General features: G+C 42.6%; 1 protein-coding gene across 3 annotated transcripts in view; it reads left to right on the top strand.

Moving 5' to 3' along the window:
* The window catches only part of THSD7B (thrombospondin type 1 domain containing 7B), a 511,640-nt gene that overhangs the window by 58,365 nt on the left and 433,067 nt on the right, over positions 1-20,208 (top strand). The window contains exon 2 of one of the 3 annotated variants that reach the window (XM_084643355.1): positions 16,857-16,997. The exons of the other annotated variants lie outside the window; for them this stretch is intronic. The gene's annotated coding sequence lies outside the window, so the exon portion shown is untranslated. The remainder of the gene's footprint in view (positions 1-16,856; positions 16,998-20,208) is intronic. 3 annotated transcript variants of the gene reach the window in all.

A 20,208-nucleotide genomic window follows, 5' to 3' on the forward strand; every position in this document is an offset into this window, starting at 1 on the left:
TTTGTACATAATTCTACATTTGTAAGTTCAACTTTCATGATAAAGAGATTGCACTACATTACTTGTATTAAGTGAATTGAAATAGTTTCTTTTTTACAATGCAAATATTTGTAATAAAAAAAAGTGAGCACTGTACACTTTGTTTTCTGTGTTGTAATTGAAATCAGTGTATTTGAAAATGTGGAGAACATCCAAATCTATTTATATAAATGGTATTCTATTATTAATTGCGATTAATTTTTTTTACTCGCTTGACAGCTCTAGTTTAGGCAAACCTTTTTATTTTCACCTTGATTTATTTTTTTTGTCTGAAGTAGCCTTGAGTCTTCAAAAATGCTTCTATCAGTCATGTAGTTCATTTTTTTTCCATGGAAAATCCACCCATTTTTGTTTAAAAATTACATACATAGATATGGCTTGAAATTTACCAACACATACTTCTTCAATGTCTGTTTCCTTCTCTCTCTCTCTACCCGCTCCATCTCTCCCTTTCACTTTGTTGTGTTCACTTAATTGAGTCCGATCTAAAGTTACCTCTTTAGAGAAAATCAGGCCTAAAAGAAAAGTAGTATTTTTTCTTTTTTGTGTTCATGACTTTAAAATATTCAGATTTTCTGTTTTTTCCCTCCCCTCCCCCGCCCCATGGTGACATATCTGCTTCTATTAAGACACTATAAAGAGTCTGATTTTTTAATGTGACAACAATACTCTGGCATGTCAGAGTTAAATATGAATGCAATATCTTTCCGAATAAGGAAACCAATGGGTGACTATTTTTCATGGGCCATGAGATCATCACAAGAAAGGACTTTCAACAAAGATATGTAATATGAGGGCTAATTTGGGGTTCCTCATTTTTTCATGCCCAACCTAAGACACCTTAAAAGGGGCCTGATTTTTAGAATATGCTGTGCATGCATTCTCTGAAAGTTAAGCCTCTTTCAGGTGTTTCATGATGGGTACCCAAAATCACTAGCCCCTTTTATTAAAATGAAGGGGAGAAGTATGGGGTTGGGTGGCTGGAGTGCATATATTTAATTTTCTTTATTTTTTTCGTTAAAGCACAAATAAAGTGAAGGTAATTAACCTTTAGGACAATTTACCTAGGAATAGGGTGAATTCTTCATCACTTGAAGTCTTAAAAAAATCGCATCTTGATTTAAAAAGATACTATAGCTCAAGCAGAAGTTATGGGCTTGATGCTGAAATTATTGGGTGAGGTTCTTTGGCCGGTGTTGTACAGGAGGGCAGATTAGATTATCATAATGGTACTTCTGGCTGTAAAATCTGGGAATCTTTATTACAATAAAACTACTAATTAAAATATTTTATGGAAAATAGAATTCTTTTGTTTGGTTGAAAGGAAATAAAATATCCAACCTAATAAGAACTGGCAATTTTTGGTAGTGCACTCATTTAAGGGGAAAAATGTTTTAAAAAAATTGAATGAATGGAATATGGATTTAGAAACAATTTAGCTACGTTGGAATGGAAATGCAGAGGTTCAACTGCAGATTACACAGTACTAGCTCCTCTCCCCTTTCCCCATTACTGAAGGGCTACTTCACCTTGAATGGTCCCTTAGTCTAGTGCAGTATAAGTGCACTTAAAAGTGAATTGATAGAGAAGTGAGGGAAAAGAATTGTATTACTGCATCAAAACTCCATATCCAATGGATGGTCCATGGAATAACATTTTTTAGCTCTGGCAGGAACTCTTAGGGTATGTCTACACTACGGAATAAGGTCGAATTTATAGAAGTCATTTTTTTAGAAATCGGTTTTATATATTCGAGTGTGTGTGTCCCCACAGAAAATGCTCTAAGTGGCATTAAGTGCATTAACTCAGTGGAGTGCTTCCACAGTACCGAGGCTAGAGTCGACTTCCGGAGCGATGCACTGTGGGTAGCTATCCCACAGTTCCCGCAGTCTCCGCTGCCCATTGGAATTCTGGGTTGAGATCCCAATGCCTAATGGGGCTAAAACATTGTCGCGGGTGGTTCTGGGTACATATCGTCAGGCCCCCGTTCCCTCCCTCCCTCCGTGAAAGCAAGGGCAGACAATCGTTTCGCGCCTTTTTTCCTGAGTTACCTGTGCAGACGCCATACCACGGCAAGCATGGAGCCCGCTCAGGTAACCGTCACCCTATGACTCCTGGGTGCTGGCAGACGCGGTACGGCATTGCTACACAGTAGCAGCAACCCCATGCCTTGTGGCAGCAGACGGTACAGTACAACTGGTAGCCGTCATCGTCATGTCCGAGGTGCTCCTGGCCAAGTCGGCGGGGAGCGCCTGGACAGTCATGGGCGCAGGGACTAAATTTGGAGTGACTTGACCAGGTCATTCTCTTTAGTCCTGCAGTCAGTCCTATTGAACCGTCTTATGGTGAGCGGGCAGGCGATACGGACTGCTAGCAGTCGTACTGTACCATCTTCTGCCAGGCAGGCAGGAGATGAGGATGGCTAGCAGTCGTACTGTACCATCTTCTGCCGAGCAGCCATGAGATGTGGATGTTATGCAGTCCTTCTGCATCATCTGCTGCCAGCCAAAGATGTAAAAGATAGATGGAGTGGGTCAAAACAAGAAATAGACCAGATTTGTTTTGTACTCATTTGCCTCCTCCCCTGTCTAGGGGACTCATTCCTCTAGGTCACACTGCAGTCACTCACAGAGAAGGTGCAGCGAGGTAAATCTAGCCATGTATCAATCAGAGCCATGTATCAATCTCCTTGTTCCAATAAGAACGATAACTTAGGCGCACCATTTCTTATTGGAACGCTCCGTGAAGTCCTGCCTGAAATACTCCTTGATGTAAAGACACCCCCTTTGTTGATTTTAGCTCCCTGAAGCCAACCCTGTAAGCCGGGTCGTCAGTCGCCCCTCCCTCCGTCAGAGCAACGGCAGACAATCGTTCCGCGCCTTTTTTCTGTGCGGACGCCATACCAAGGCAAGCATGGAGGCCGCTCAGCTCACTTTGGCAATTAGGAGCACTTTAAACACCACACGCATTATCCATATATATATGGATAATATATATATATGCAGCACCGGAACCTGGCAAAGCGATACCGGGCGAGGAGGCGACGTCAGCGCGGTCACATGAGTGATCAGGACATGGACACAGATTTCTCTGAAAGCATGGGCCCTGCCAATGCATGCATCATGGTGCTAATGGGGCAGGTTCATGCTGTGGAACGCCGATTCTGGGCTTGGGAAACAAGCACAGACTGGTGGGACCGCATAGTGTTGCAGGTCTGGGACGATTCCCAGTGGCTGCGAAACTTTCGCATGCGTAAGGGCACTTTCATGGAACTTTGTGACTTGCTTTCCCCTGCCCTGAGGCGCATGAATACCAAGATGAGAGCAGCCCTCACAGTTGAGAAGCGAGTGGCGATAGCCCTGTGGAAGCTTGCAACGCCAGACAGCTACCGGTCAGTTGGGAATCAATTTGGATTGGGCAAATCTACTGTGGGGGCTGCTGTGATGCAAGTAGCCCACGCAATCAAAGATCTGCTGATATCAAGGGTAGTGAACCTGGGAAATGTGCAGGTCATAGTGGATGGCTTTGCTGCAATGGGATTCCCTAACTGTGGTGGGGCCATAGATGGAACCCATATCCCTATATTGGCACCGGAGCACCAAGCCGGCGAATACATAAACCACAAGGGGTACTTTTCGATAGTGCTGCAAGCTCTGGTGGATCACAAGGGACGTTTCACCAACATCAACGTGGGATGGCCGGGAAAGGTGCATGATGCTCGCATCTTCAGGAACTCTGGTCTGTTTCAAAAGCTGCAGGAAGGGACTTTCTTCCCAGACCAGAAAATAACTGTTGGGGATGTTGAAATGCCTATATGTATCCTTGGGGACCCAGCCTACCCCTTAATGCCATGGCTTATGAAGCTGTACACAGGCAGCCTGGACAGTAGTCAGGAGCTGTTCAACTGCAGGCTGAGCAAGTGCAGAATGGTGGTAGAATGTGCATTTGGACGTTTAAAGGCGCGCTGGCGCAGTTTACTGACTCGCTTAGACCTCAGCGAAACCAATATTCCCACTGTTATTACTGTTTGCTGTGTGCTCCACAATATCTGTGAGAGTAAGGGGGAGACGTTTATGGTGGGTGGGAGGTTGAGGCAAATCGCTTGGCTGCTGGTTACGCGCAGCCAGATACCAGGGCGGTTAGAAGAACACAGGAGGGCGCGGTACGCATCAGAGAAGCTTTGAAAACCAGTTTCATGACTGGCCAGGCTACGGTGTGAAAGTTCTGTTTGTTTCTCCTTGATGAAACCCCCCGCCCCTTGGTTCACTCTACTTCCCTGTAAGCTAACCACCCGCCCCTCCTCCCTTCAATCACCGCTTGCAAAGGCAATAAAGTCATTGTTGCTTCACATTCATGCATTCTTTATTCATTCATCACACAAATAGGGGGATGACTACCAAGGTGGCCCAGGAGGGGTGGTGGAGGAGGGAAGGAAAATGCCACACAGCACTTTAAGCACAGCACTTTAAAAGTTTACAACTTTAAAATTTATTGAATGACATCCTTCTTTTTTTTGGGCAATCCTCTGTGGTGGAGTGGCTGGTTGGCCGGAGGCCCCCCCACCACGTTCTTGGGCGTCTGGGTGTGGAGGCTATGGAACTTGGGGAGGAGGGCGGTTGGTTACAGAGGGGCTGCAGTGGCAGTCTGTGCTCCAGCTGCCTTTGCTGCAGCTCAACTGTACACTGGAGCAAACTGGTTTGGTCCTGCAGCAGCCTCAGCATTGAATCCTGCCTCCTCTCATCACACTGCCGCCACATTTTAGCTTCTGCCCTCTCTTCAGCCCGCCACTTACTCTCTTCAGCCCGCCACTTACTCTCTTCAGCCTGCCACCTCTCCTCCCGGTCATTTTGTGCTTTTCTGCACTCTGACATTATTTGCTTCCACGCATTCGTCTGTGCTCTGTCAGTGTGGGAGGACAGCATGAGCTCGGAGAACATTTCATCGCGAGTGCGTTTTTTTTTCTTTCTAAGCTTCACTAGCCTCTGGGAAGGAGAAGATCCTGTGATCATTGAAACACATGCAGCTGGTGGAGAAAAAAGAAGGGACAGCGGTATTTAAAAAGACACATTTTATAAAACAGTGGCTACAGTCTTTCAGGGTAAACCTTGCTGTTAACATTACATACATAGCATATGTGCTTTCGTTACAAGGTTGCATTTTGCCTCCCCCCACCGCGTGGCTATCCCCTCAACCTTCCCCCCTCCCTGTGGCGTACAGCGGGGAACATTTCTGTTTAGCCACAGGCAAACAGCCCAGCAGGAATAGGCTCCTCTGAGTGTCCCCTGAAGAAAAGCACTCTATTTCAACCAGGTGACCATGAATGATATCACTCTCCTGAGGATAACACAGAGAGATAAAGAACGGATGTTGTTTGAATGCCAGGAAACATACACTGCAATGCTTTGTTGTACAATGATTCCCGAGTACGTGTTACTGGCCTGGAGTGGTAAAGTGTCCTACCATGAAGGACGCAATAAGGCTGCCCTCCCCAGAAACCTTTTGCAAAGGCTTTAGGACTACATCTAGGAGAACCACGAATGCCAGGGCAAAGTAATCCTTTCACACGCTTGCTTTTAAACCATGTATAGTATTTTAAAAGGTACACTCACCAGAGGTCCCTTCTCCGCCTGCTGGGTCCAGGAGGCAGCCTTGGGTGGGTTCGGGGGGTACTGGCTCCAGGTCCAGGGTGAGAAACAGTTCCTGGCTGTCGGGAAAACCGGTTTCTCCGCTTGCTTGCTGTGAGCTATCTACAACCTCATCATCATCATCATCATCTTCTTCGTCCCCAAAACCTGCTTCCGTATTGCCTCCATCTCCATTGAAGGAGTCAAACAACATGGCTGGGGTAGTGGTGGCTGAACCCCCTAAAATGGCATGCAGCTCATCATAGAAGTGGCATGTTTGGGGCTCTGACCCAGAGCGGCCGTTCGCCTCTCTGGTTTTCTGGTAGGCTTGCCTCAGCTCCTTCAGTTTCACGCGGCACTGCTTTGGGTCCCTGTTATGGCCTTTGTTCTTCATGCCCTGGGAGATTTTGACAAAGGTTTTGGCATTTCGAAAACTGGAACGTAGTTCTGATAGCACGGATTCCTCTCCCCAAACAGCGATCAGATCCCGTACCTCCCGTTCGGTCCATGCTGGAGCTCTTTTGCGATTCTGGGACTCCATCATGGTCACCTGTGCTGATGAGCTCTGCATGGTCACCTGCAGCTTGCCACGCTGGCCAAACAGGAAATGAGATTCAAAAGTTCGCGGTTCTTTTCCTGTCTACCTGGCCAGCGCATCTGAGTTGAGAGTGCTGTCCAGACCGGTCACAATGGAGCACTCTGGGATAGCTCCCGGAGGCCAATACCATCGAATTGTGTCCACAGTACCCCAAATTCAAGCCGGCAACGTCGATTTAAGTGCTAATCCACTTGTCAGAGGTGGAGTAAGGAAATCGATTTTAAGAGCCCTTTAAGTCGAAATAAAGGGCTTCATTGTGTGGACGGGTGCAGGTTTACATCGATTTAACGCTGCTAAATTCGACCTAAAGTCCTAATGTAGACTAGGGCTTAATCCTCCTCTGGATAGAGTTAGTGTGTGTTATCAGCTGACAGTTAATGGAAGGAGAAAAGAGGAAAATGTGGAAAGAGTAAAATTTCTGGCTGACTTCTCTACAAATGCTATCATATAGTAATAGGCTGTGAAATTCAGTTAAGCAATGTAAAACAAGTGAAGTGGACTCGTAAACTATTCTTTCACCATTTCGGTGTTGTTTCTTATGCTGTCTGAAGTGCTTGCAGTGTCTAAGCAGCACCAATTTAAATATATCTCTGAAATTAAAATATCAAAAGTTTATGTTCTGAAGCATCCAGAATAACTGTTTTAGAACAAAATGTTTATGGTATGTGCAGCAACTTCACCTGGGGATTTTAAGATGGGATGATAAATAACTTTGGTAATAAATACATAAAAAGGTGAATAACTAACTGCGGCTATATTCACTGAAGCTGGTGCATGGAGGTATACATTACACTTCCCTGTGTTTGCGGGGGATTTACCCCATGGGAATGTAGGCCTCTGCCACTACTGATTTCCCTCTCCTAAGGTTTCTGCTAGGTGGTGCAGCTTGATTTTTATACCAGGGCGTTAGAGGCTACTGAGGGGGATATAATGAATTGATGCGTATCCTGGCCAAGCCTCTTCCATTCCCTCTTGTGGTGGAGTAGTTGTGGCTGCTTTACTGAGCTATGGCCTCCTCCCTGGCAGACTGCCAGAGCACTGTGCTACAGTTTACATCATCAGAACCCATTATAAATCTTGGATGAATCTAAGCATGCTTCTAGGTGTGGGTGAGTGTGCAGTGTGAACATGTGGAGCGAAGGAGAGAGAAGGGACTGAATAAAACAGTTGTATTTACGTTATAATTTAAAAAGAAATCTTGAAGTTAATACCTAATAGGTGACGTTTACAAAACTTATTAAATAGAATTGATGATGATGTCCATAAATATAGTCAAATAAGATCAACATGAGCTTATGCACAGTTATATAATAGGAAGTACAAAGCTTTTTATTTATTTTTAAGATACTATCCTGGAACAAATGGGCATTAGTTTCCCCACCCCGCCCTTTCTTTTTCTTACTAATTTATTGTTTGTGAGTTCACAATTGACTGGTCAGGTCTTCCATACTAAGAAAACCCCTATATAGATACATGGATGATATTCAGCAAGGTGCTTCTAAAGATACAGAAATATGCTGAAATACTGGTTTTAGATATTTTAAGGCCATGTCTACACTAGCACTTATGCTGGCAAAACGTAAGTCGCTCAGGGGTGTGTTCGTTCACACCCCCTGAATGACAATTTTTTTTCCGGCATAAGCGCTTGTGTGCACAGCACTCTGTTGGTGGGAGACGCTCTCCTGCCAACATAGCTGCCGCTGCTTATTAGGCTAGTTTTATTATGTCATCGGCATAAATCAGCTACACAAGTGCTCTTACAGCGGTGCCACTGTAAGCTTAGACATTGCCTATGTCACAATTCATACTGACTTTTTATCTTCTCTGACTCACATCTTGGAGAACCTTACATTTTTCTAGAAAATTAGTTACCAGTCTTATTGATAGAAGTTATTTTCTCCTGGCTTTTTCAGTCCCACACATAACTATTACAATCAGCAATATCTGAACGGAGAGAGAGCAAAGGAGCTTTTTTGTGTGTGTGTAAGGAATGCCCATGCTAGTTCTAAATGTAGTTCTTAATCGTGGTCAATTTACATAGCACTTGGAGAGATTAGTGGCTCATTTATAAAGAACAGCACATATTTGATGGGTGTTTAGAATGCTCTCTCCTTGTTTTGCGGAATGTTGGCTGTAAATACATTCCCATTTGTTCACCACTGTTGCTACCTGTAAGTGAGTAGTGCACTCAGAAGCTGACTAACTTTTGTGATGTGCCTAAAACTCACTGTTTAGGAGAGGGTGCTGAATATTGAGCACTCTTTTAAAATTTAGGATTCTTATGTTTGCCAGAGTAGGTACAGCCAGGATCCAGGAGTGAGTTGCAATCCAGAGACAAAAGCTGCATTTTTCTGTGTTTTTTATTCTTGTCTCGCAAGGGCGGGTATGTGTGTGTGTGTCTCTCTCTCGCTCTCTCTCTCCCCCTTCCACCCCTCCCCCCCCGATTTGCTGCTTGGGGTGATTGTTAAAATGAAGATTTTTTTGAGCTTTTCAATTTAAATGTCCTGGGTTTTCATTTTATTTTTAATTTGTGTGTGGTTAAAAATGTTAAAGACTGTCTTGTATATAGCAAATTGAAATCCTTCGTAACAGAATGACTAACCCAAATTACTGTCAATGTTGTGGTAGTAAGAAAAGTAGCAAATGCGGTAACTTAAATCTTGCCTAGTGATCTTATGCACTTCTCACTTGCACATGTGTGTCTTCCTTTAGGTAAGAAAGATAGTCCTCCCTCAACACAAGAAAATCTTGAGTTTTGCCATTATTCTTATAAATAAGATGATGATAAAAAGCAATTTCTGGCACATCAACATCCCAATCTTTTTAAACGTAAGACACAAGATTTTACACTTTCTAAGGATCAATCTCTGTAGAACCCAGGGCAATTATGGTATGTTATTAAAAGACTTTTTTTTTAGTCTTGTATATTGAAGAAAAATTATGTAGCAGATATAGTTTTGGCTCTTGGTAACTCATGATTCCATACTATCTTTACCATTTGAACAAAAAATGTCTAATATGGCTCAGATTCCCATACTGCCTGCAAATATTGTCCAATAGACCAAGCTTTGAAGAAATGTACAGGATGTCAATAAATTATTTGCATGATTTTAAATTGTAACTTCATTTTAGAGTTGCTTGTCTAAATTGTAGCATAGTCAATATATTTGACTGTTTTTACCATCAAGGCAGGCATTTAACACTCATTCCCATCTCTGAGAGATTGAAATGCACAAGTTGGGTAAAACAGCAAAATAACATGGCAGACAATTTTGAGCGTAACTGGGAGGAAAAATTAAGTTTTTAATATTTAAAAGAGTTGTAGGAGTTGTCTCGGATGGTAGGTAAGCAGGAATTCAGTTAACTTGGTCGGCAATCAACAACAGAGATTTCATGTAATTTCAAGTAAAGCCATTTTGCAGAGGAAGCTGGTAATCCTTCCAGATATAAATCCACATGAGAGAGAATTTCTGCCAATATCCATTCCTCCCAGTTTTAAAGGATGTTGCATCAGTTTGTATTTCAGCATTGTTACAGATGGCAGAATGAAGGCTTAAATTTGGCAAAACACTGATCAGTGAATGTTCCCTTATAAAAATGTCTTTAGCATTGGATTACTCTGCTCTTCTGATTAATGCATGTAGGTTGGAAAGAGTGCCATTTGTGAAAGATTATTTACAATAAGGTGTTTTTGTTTAGCATGTGTGAACAACTAACACTGGAGTTTCTGGGGAAGAGGGTGAGGGAGTTTGGCCTGAGAGGAGAGTGGTGATTTTGTGTTCTGGAGGTTTAGTCTTGATTTTTTATGTGTGCGAGTGATTTATTCCAGGTGCATGGCTTGATTCAGTGCTTGGTGATATTCCTTAATGAGGGAACGGTGCTGATTTAATTTTGCTAGGTTCAAAAGCCTGTCAGTAGTGAACACTGGAGCAGCAAGCAGCTAAAAGCAGAGTTTCTGTGGAAGTTTGTAAGTGGGAATTTGGAGAGAGTCTGTGTGTGTGTGCTCCCCCACACCCCCCTTTCCTTTTTTTCTTTTTCTAACAATAGGGTCTAGGAAGAGAAGACAACAATGGCTACTGAGGCAGCACTAGAAGTGACCCAAGGAACAGAGGAGACAAGGAATGTGATCAGATGCCGAAGCTGCAGGATGTACATCACCCCTTGAGTGGGTATCTGATATAAGTCACTTATGCATGAATTGTCATTTGACAGAGTTCATGGCAGAAAAGATTCAGGGATTGGAGATGCAGCTGGAGGAGATGATGATGATAGGATTCAGATGTGGATTTGAAGATATAGTGCGTGAGAGAAGAGAAGATTTGCAGACACCTGATCAACAAAAGGACCTGGGTGGGGGAGACAGACTGTCAAAAGAACATGATCCATGAAAGAACATGCCCATGGAAACAAAGCAGAGAAAAAGACCAGCTAGTTGTTGTGAAATTGAATTGGGTAACAAGCTTGCTGCACTGGGGAACAAGGAGAAGAGAAACAGGTAGAAGCTGGGGAGGGGAGGAAGAAAAGAAGGGAAGCCATCCCTGCAGAAGAGAGGAAGAGATAAGGGAGATAGCCAGGGACCGGAACCAGAAGAATAATGAGGATGATGTACAGGGGATTGTGAGAGAGAACATAAAACTAATTCATACCAGAAAGAGACAGGTCTGTGTGACTGGGGATTCCATACTGAGAAGAAATAACAGGTCTGTCCCCAGGCCAGATCCAGAGGACAGAATAGTGGGCTGTCTGCCAGGAACAAGGATATCAGATATGGACATGAGGCTGAAAAAGGATGGGAATGGGGAAAAATCCATTGACTGAGCTGCATGTTGGGATGAATGACCCTGCTAGATTCCCTAAGGAATGGTTCAAGGATGACTACGCTTGGTTAGGAAAAATGTTTAAAGAAGTGGAAGCTCAGTTGAAAGTTAGTGGAATGCTTCTGGTCCCTAGAGAAGGAGGGTGAAGGTGTGACAAGATAATTCAGATCAACAGAAGGCTCAAGGATTTGTGCTGTGAGGAAGGTTTTGAGATGACCGGCCATTGAGTGGCATTCACAGAAAGAAAACTCTCCTTGGCTGATGGACTTCATTTGAGTCCCTGGGAAATTTAACCTTCTGGGGTAAAGGCTGGAATAATTAGTATTTTCTTTAACCTAGGAAATGAGGGGAGAAGTTTGGGAGAGATTCATGAAATCTCCATGCCTGGGTTCAATACACATGAAGAAGAAAATCAGCTAAATGAAGATCTACTATGGGATAGTGGACAACTACAAGGTAACAGTGTGGACAGCAAAGCAAAAGAAAGTACACATATTGATTGGAGTAGGAGTCAGGGAGATGTTGCACTTAGTAAAAGAATTATACCTAATCCATCTAGAAAACTGAGTGAGGTTTGGGTGAGACAACTGAGATGATTGTACACAAATGAAATGAGACTGGGAAATAAAATGGAGGAACTGGCCCTACTGGTGCAGGAGATCGAACTGGATATTATAGGGATTATAGAAACATGGCAGAATAGTATTCTTGACTGGAATACAGGCATTGAAGATAATTTTCTGTTTAGGAGAGAGAGGAATAATGATAGAGGTGGTGAAGTAGTGTTGTTCATCAATGAAGCTATAAACTGTGAAGAAATGAGAAGTGACAGTAAACAAAGCAAAATCTGTTTAGGTCAAAAATCATTTTGTGGAAGGATTGTAAAAGAGGTTCTATTGAGTCTGCTATAGACCTCCAGGGGTGGACTCAGGTATGGATGGAGATCTCTGATATTTATTAGAGAGAAATACTGTTGGGAATTATGTTATAAATGGACACTTTAACTTCCCAGATATAGACTGGAGAATAAATGCTACTAATATGGGTAAGGCCCAGTGATTCCTGGACATGATAGATTGTCACCGAACCAACAAGAGGGGATGCAGTTTTAGACTTGGTTTTGGTAAGCAGTGAAGACATCATAGACGAGCTGGTTGTAGGAAATAACCTTGGATTGAGTGATCGTGAGTTGATTCCATTTAAATTAAATGGAAAAATAATCAAAAACAGCTATTTCGAATCATCAGCAATTTCAAAAGGGTAGACTTTGGGAAATTAAGGGAATTTGGTAAAGAAGTCATCTGGACTGAATTGCTCAAGGACATAACTGTGGAGGAAGCTTGGAATTTCTTCAAATCAACTGTTCAAAAAGCACCTGAGACTTGCATCCCAAACAAGGGAAAAAACTTGTAGGGGAAGGCTCCAGATCCAGCTGAACGAATAACCACCTCAAAGAAGACATTAGGAGAAAACAGAGCGCCAACAGGAGATGGAAAAATGGTTTGATCAGAAGAGACAGGTACTTTGAGGAGGTTAGAAAATGTAGGAATAACGTGCATTTCTAAAAGTCAAGCTAAATTAGTTCTTGCCAAGCAAATGAAAATAAGAGGTTTTGTACTTTTATAAATAAATAAAAAAAGTAAGGATGAGGTTGAGTTGCTATGTGGTGTGAATGGGAAGGAGATGAAAGATAATCTGGCCCCATAACTAAATGGGCCATGGTTATCAATAAGGATGATAATATGGAAATGTGCATGAAGGCGGGACAACAGGTGAAAATGAGTGTATAGAAATGAAAATTTACCATCTCTGAGGTAGAAGGAAAAACTTAGAGTTTAATGCACTCTAATCAGGGGGAACCGGATAATTTAAATCCCAGACTACTGAGTACTGTGACAGGAGATTACTAGTCTGGTAGCGTGGATTCTTAATACATTTACCTAGGAGGGTAGTATCATATGACCTAGAGAATAGCTACTGTCTTACTTCTATATAAGAAAGGGGGGAGAAGTGACCCACGCAGTTACAGACCTGTTAATCTGATTTGAATAGTATGCAAGGCTTTCAAACAAATTATGAAAGAAAAAATAATTAAATTTATGGAGGTAAACTGTAAAAAGGATATAATGCAACATTGGTTTACCAAAGATAGATCATGCCAGACTAACCTGATTTCTTTCTTTTGAGAAAATAACCTTTTTTAAGGTAAGGGAAATGCAAAAAGTAGGAATGTGCTAATGAAACTTCCTGCTGATATAAAGTTGGGGGGCATTGTCAATACAGAAGATGATCAGAATATTACACAGGAAGATCTGTATGACCTTAAAAACTGCAGTGACAGAAATGGGAAAAAATTCAATTGTACAAAGTGCAAGGCCATGTAATTACAGCCTAATAGGAATTTATGCTACACGCTGGAGGATCATCGGTTGGAATTGACGGCGGAGGAGAGAAACCTGGGAGTGTGGGTCCATCACAGAATGAACCACGAATGTGATGCAGCTGTGAAAAAGGCAAATGCAATCTTAGAATGTATCAGATAGAGAAGTATTATTGTAATTGTACAAGGCACTAGTATACTTCATTTAGAATACGGTATACAGTTCTGGTCACCCATGTTCAAGAAAGATGAATTTAAACTGGAACAGGTGCAAAGAAGGTCATTCCAGTAGCTCTATCTTATGAGAGGAGACTAGAAGACCTTGTTTAGTCTAGCAAAAAGAAGGATGGGGGGGTGGAGAGGAGATGATTGGTCTCTCTAAATCAGGGGTAAACACCAAGGAGGGTAAAAAGCTATTTAAGCTAAAGGACAATATTGGCACAGGAACAAATAGGTATAAACTGGCCATGAGCAAATTCAGGCTGGAAATTAGAATGTGGTTTGTAACCATCACAGGAATAAAACAACCTTGCAGTTCATGTTATGGGGCAAACACCTGAATTGGTTTTGATAGAGAGTGGAACAAATATATGTACGATTGTATGAGAGGGTTGCTTCTGATGGTCGAAAGCAGGGCTTAGCAGTCCTGGGGTGTTACCTGCTCAAATAATGGCACCCCACCTATACCCTGCCGAGAGCTTAAAGCATAGGCTCAGACCTACAGGAGCTCAATACTGGTTTGTCTTATGCTTCTAAAAACTCCAGGGCTTTACCTAGTCACTTGCAATGGTCAGGAAGGGATTCTCCTCCCCTGTTCCCCAGTGTATTTTTTTTCTCTTTCCTCTGAAGCATCAGAGATGACCATGGCTAGAGATGGAACACTGGACAGGGTTGGCCCGTGCTCTGAGATGGCACTCATCATTTTCTCTCTCAGGTGCTTGACTGGCTGGTTCTTATTTAATGCTCTGGGTCTAACTGATTGTCATATATTGGGTCAGGAAGGAATTTCACCCAGGCCAGATTTGCAGTGACCTTGGGGTTTTCTCAACTTCCTTTGCAGCATGTGGATGCAGATCACTTGCCAGGATTATCTGGGTACATCTCATTTAATCCTTTTCCTGTCATTGCAGGGGGCTTGAGAATTGGTGCACTTTGTTCCCTCGTATTGTCTCCCTGAAGCACATAATAGTTTAGTCTCCTGTGGCTTGTGATACTTTTGGTCTAATTTTGGGTGTTGGTTTTACTGTGCAAGTGCTTGATGGTGTTGGTACCTGTGGTATATGGGAGGTTAGACTAGATAAGCTGGTGGTCTCTTTTGACCTTAAACTCTGAGTTAGCTAGCATATTCTAACTAAAATTGATTAAAACTCTAAAATGTGGACAAGGCAGGTTGTACTTCAGCATGTCCTAGCTGGTTGAATTGAAGTCTTGAAGTCTAGCTCCCCCCACCCTCTTAGGCTAATACATTCTCAAAATACATATTATATCCTATTCCCTGTCCTTCACCCTGCCCCTTTAATGAAGCTTTGAATTGGGCCAAATATGTGTAAACAGATATTTGTTCCTGTAAAGGTTATTAATATTGTAATATAGCTTTAAAGCAAAATTGGCCACTACAGTATTTGGTGTATACCTCAGATACTGATCTTGAGCCAAAATCAAGCTAGACCTTACTTGGTTTAAAGAAATTTTTAATCAGTTTAAAGTAATATATATTCTATTGTATAGTTCCCTTAATTGTGTGTGTGTGTGTGTGTGTGTGTGTGTGGAGGCAGAGTTAGTAGCGTTGCCTGTAGTTAAAGCTGCCCAATGTTTCCCCTTATAAGATTCTGTTTCAATTACAACTTTACCAATCTACGATTTGGGCTGGTATGTTCCATATTGTGTGTCTGTCTGAATTCTTTTTTTGGAAAGCTTGAGCTAAATTGATTCATTGTTTCTGAGAATGTCCTTACAGAAAAATATTTTGCCCATGTTTTAAAATTTGCAACTGTTCTGTTGAGACGTTCCAATGCCACCATGCTTTGGAGCTCGGACTTGAAATCTAGCAGAGGTGTCCTCCTGATGTCAGGTATGTCTTTTGTTAACCTAATGAAAATCTACCCAAGCTTGGAGAAGTTATAAGCCTCTCTGAGAAAATGAGTTTACATATGCTCTGTAGAAACTTGTTAGTTTGGCAGCTGAATGCTTTGAAGATTCAGTGTGCACTGAGCATGCTCCATCCCCTTACAGCTCCTATATGCCGACCACACTGTGTATGGACCCTCCCCACAGAATGTGACTGAGTTACACTTCAGGGCTGAGTATAACTTTCCCTGTTGTTCTGCCTGGCTTTAAGGGGCTGTTGTGGCTCCAGTCTCCAGAACTGAGAAAAGGGAGATTCCTTTGTTCTTTCAATGATCCCCTATTAGTACCCTGGCAGTGAGGAGGAGAAGAAAGGAAGCACCTTATTCTAATGCAGAAGTGTGATGGGGTGTGTGTGTCTGTGTGTGTGAGCCAGGGGTGGGGTGGGGAGGAGGGCAGGAGCTGTGTGCTGGGGGATGGTGGCAATAAGTAGTGGGGAGGTTGGCGGGGGGCAGCAGCCAGGATGGGATTGGGGGTGGATGGGACCAAAGGGGACAAACACTGGGGACATGGGCAGAACAGTCTATAATCATTAGTACACAGATCCCTTCAAAACCTGGAATTGAACCTAGGATTCTTGAGTCTCTGCTTTCTTCTGTGGTCAACAAGTAGTTGTGACACTTTTTCTCAGTGTGCCCAGGACTGAGAGCCACCTTGTTACCCTCTGCCTTCAGCGCAAGAGAGACTTGCGGGTGCTTAACTGGGGGTCAGCACCCAGACAATGCCAGCCTGCTAGCCATTCAATCTCCTCAGGGTAATGCTAGCCCTTGCTTTGCTTTGCAGCTTATAAATTGGTGAACCTCAGTCTCTGAGCCCCTTTGAAGCATTCACCTGTGATATCCAGCCTCTGTTACTGGCTACTGATAGACATACCAGGTTTGTTATGCCCAAGGGGACAGTGTACACAGCTCATTTGATTCAAATGAGGATCAATTCCTACACAACACCACAGCACTGAAATATATTTATTGTCAAAACAATTGTAAGATTATTATCAAAGGTTAATATTTAAAAGATGGTGAATAAGGAAAATGGAAACAGAGAGGTTACATATAAAACAAAACCATAACTTTAACTAAACTTAACTTTAACAGGCTGTCTAAAAGCAATCGTGCCATACTCCGTATGTCTTTTACAGCATTTCCAAAAGGCTAGTTGGAATTCCATTTTCATGAATGTAGTTGCTTTGCCTGAGTACTTCCTCAGGTGCAGGATAAAATGGTGCCCTTTTGCCTTCTCCTTATATACCTCAAAGGTCATTGTTTTGTCCCCAGAGTCACGATGACCTCATGGTTTCTTTCCTGATGTGCTGATTCCATGTTGCTATCACATCCTCATGTTGACATCGTATGGAAATGAGGCTTCCATTGTGTTGGCTTACAATGCTTAATTTACTTATGCACTGAGGAAGACAGGTAAATATATTTCCTTTGTCTCGGAGAAACATGTTTGTCAACCCTGCCTTGATTCAGACTTTTGGGAACATATTTTCAGTATTAATATACATAACTTCTTACATACTGTGTGTATGTACATTTCACAGTGATATTAATGATCCTGGCTTTCATTTAAGACTTCAGATGATATTCTTTATGGATAAATACTATGAAAACAGTGTGCTAGGTGTAGTGAGTATGTCAGGCCTATTAGGAGTTGCTGTTACAGAACAGTGAACACAATTGCTAGCTGGCATCAATGATGTGTGTGTGTGTGGTTGTATACATACAGTTTTGCTGCATTCTAAGCTTTAATATTTAACTCAGGGAAGAGTGAGTGAAACCCACCATTCTTTTGGGAGAACCGAGATGCAGAATATAGCTGCAATTACTTTTTTTGTTTACAATCTGGAAAGGGATACTAATAGTACACACGTGTCAGAAAAACGGATTTCAGAAAGTTCTTGACTGCATAGTTAAAAAGCAAACTGATGTGTTTTGTTTTTCAGTCAGCAATAATATGTTGAAGCTCTGAAATGTGAAATGAACTGATAATTTCCGAAGGTCATGCTCTTCCCCATAAACCAAACTGCTCTGCGCTCCCAAGGGGAAATGGCACAACTGGGTTGACTTCTCATTATTTCTTCCTGTGGCGCTTCCTTATTGAATTATTGCCAGGTAGATGCAGCAGATGCTCATCAGGCCACTGTAGGACTCCTTGTTAATTGAACTATAATGGGGATGACAGCAGGGAAGGTCAAAATGATAAGACCAATGATGTAACAGGAACTCTGGTCTCCTACAGGCTGAACAGATAATTGACCTTACTTAGATAATGTTATCATATTAGTTTTTATAAGTCCACAGCCTTATTATGATTATTTTTTTTAATTACTTGTATTCTGGTAGTGCCCGTAGCCCCACTCAAGATTGGGGCTCGGTTGTGAAAGCTCCAAACAAACCTGATCCCTGCCCGGAAGAGTTTACGCTCCAATATGAACCAACATACAAGTGAGTTTAAAAAACTCCAGAAGAGAAGAAAAGGGAAGGAGGACAAGGGTAATAAAGATGAAATCATGCAGTTCATGTAGGGTTGTGGTTTAGCACAACTGGGGTGATTTCCAAATCATTTGAATGAGATAGAATCATAGAAATGTAGCACTGGAAGTATCCTTCAGAGGTGGCTGTCTCACTACAAAAGCAATTTTCCTTCTCTTGGTATTGACATCAATTATTTAGAGTGGACTACATCCACCCTGACTAAATTGGCCATCAACATTGGTTCTCCACTTGTAAGGTAACTGCCTTCTCTTCATGTGCAATATATATTTATGCTTGTATCTGTAATTTTCACTTCATGCATCTGAAGAAGTGGGGTTTTTTACCCATGAAAGCTTATGCCCAAATAAATCTGTGAGTCCTTAAGGTGCCACCAGATTCCTCGTTGTTTTGAAGAGGTTATCTAGTCCACCCTCTAGAGCTGAGACAGGACCAAGTATACCTAGATGGGGTTCTGACAACAATTTTTTTTGTGGCCTCAGAGTGCAGCCACCAACTCTTGCTGGTGGCTGCTTTGATGAACCCATCTCTCTGTCCCTGACTTCTGTAGCCCTTCATCTAGCGCCTGTCCCAGGGAAGGTGGGTCAGGGATTCACCAATTGCCTATGGAGTCCCAGGCTGGCCATGCCTTGGCTGGGGGAGCTGCCTACGTGGTGCCATGCCGACTGAACACTGCAGCTACCTCCACTGTCACAATCCACCTCTGGTGTCGTGCACATTGGCCTGCATGTCTCCAGAGGCACTGCCCGGAGACCCCAAGGAGGCTGCGTGGTGCAGGGTGCTGATCCCTGCTGGAGGCGCCGGTGCCAACACCAAGGTGGCACATCTCTCAGCCCGTGATAGCAGTTATTCAGGAGCAATAGCTGGGTGCTGCAGGGAGGTGGTGCTTCTCCCCTCCACCCTGCCCCCAATCTCCAACCCTACTTTGGAGGCGCAGGTGACCGCAAAAAAAAATCTGCTGGTGGCCGCATGGCTATGGTGGCTGCATTTGACAAACGCTGATCTAGATCATTCCTGATAAGTATTTGTCTAATCTGTTTTTACCCTCTCCCCACTCCCTGTCCCCAGACTGAGATTCCATGATCTCCCTTCATAATCTATTCTAGTACTTGACTATACCAATAGTTAGAAATTTTCCTAATATCTAACCTAAATCTCTTGTTCTACAGATTAAGCCCATTACTTCTTGTCCTCACTTCAGTGGACGTGATCAATTTCTTTTGATCACCAGCTTCTTTATAGTAGCTCATAACATATTTGAAGATTATTATCTTGTCCCCCTCTGTCGTCTTTTCTCAAGACTAAACATGCCCTTTTTTTTAACCTTTCCTCATAGATCAGATTTTCTAAATCTTTTATAATTTTTGTTGCTCTCCTTGTCTTGCTTCATTTGTCCACATCTTTCCTAAAGTCACCAGTATCGAGTAGAGCAGGAAAGTTGCCTCCCATGCCTGACATAACATTCTAGTTAATAGACCCCAGAATGATACGAGCTGCGAAGGGGAAGCGTCTAGAATCCAGGCTGAGCCCGCATGTTTACACTGAAATTTTATAGCCCTGCAGCCTGTAACCTGAGAGCCTAGTCTACTGACTGGCCTATCCACAGGTATTTCATCGCAGTGTAGAAACACCCTTAGTGGCCAGAATGCTGGGTCCGCTCTAGGCTCCTAACACACTCATACGCTCACACCCCTGTCTGTCAACTTCTCTGAGTTTGTGTGTGTGTGTGTGTTCCAATATCCTTTCTGGACTTTTTTGTTACTAGCACTGTTATACTTCACAGTAGAATCCTCTTTACACATTTGTCTTAGTGCAGTATACCATTACCAGTTGTCTCTAATGACTGGAAGACCTATTGCAAATTGCTAAGTTTTTAGGGGTGGGGAATTGAAAAGAAAGGGCATGAACCAATGTAAGTCACAGAATATCCTTTGTTCATTTATTTTGACACCTCTAGCTTTAATTATTTAGAGTAAAATGTCAGAATGTGGTAGTAAATGTACTTATTACTGTAAAGTATATTTTGTAGAAGTAATGAAGCCTTAATTATATGAGAGCTTTGTTACAACACTTGGCTATTTGCTGGGACTCTTGTTTTAGTGTGTGGATCAGCATGGGTCTATTCTAGAAC

The sequence above is a fragment of the Lepidochelys olivacea genome (genome assembly GCF_965140295.1).
Source record: "Lepidochelys olivacea isolate rLepOli2 genome assembly, chromosome: 11".
In the NCBI taxonomy this organism is placed as follows: Eukaryota; Metazoa; Chordata; order Testudines; family Cheloniidae; genus Lepidochelys; species Lepidochelys olivacea.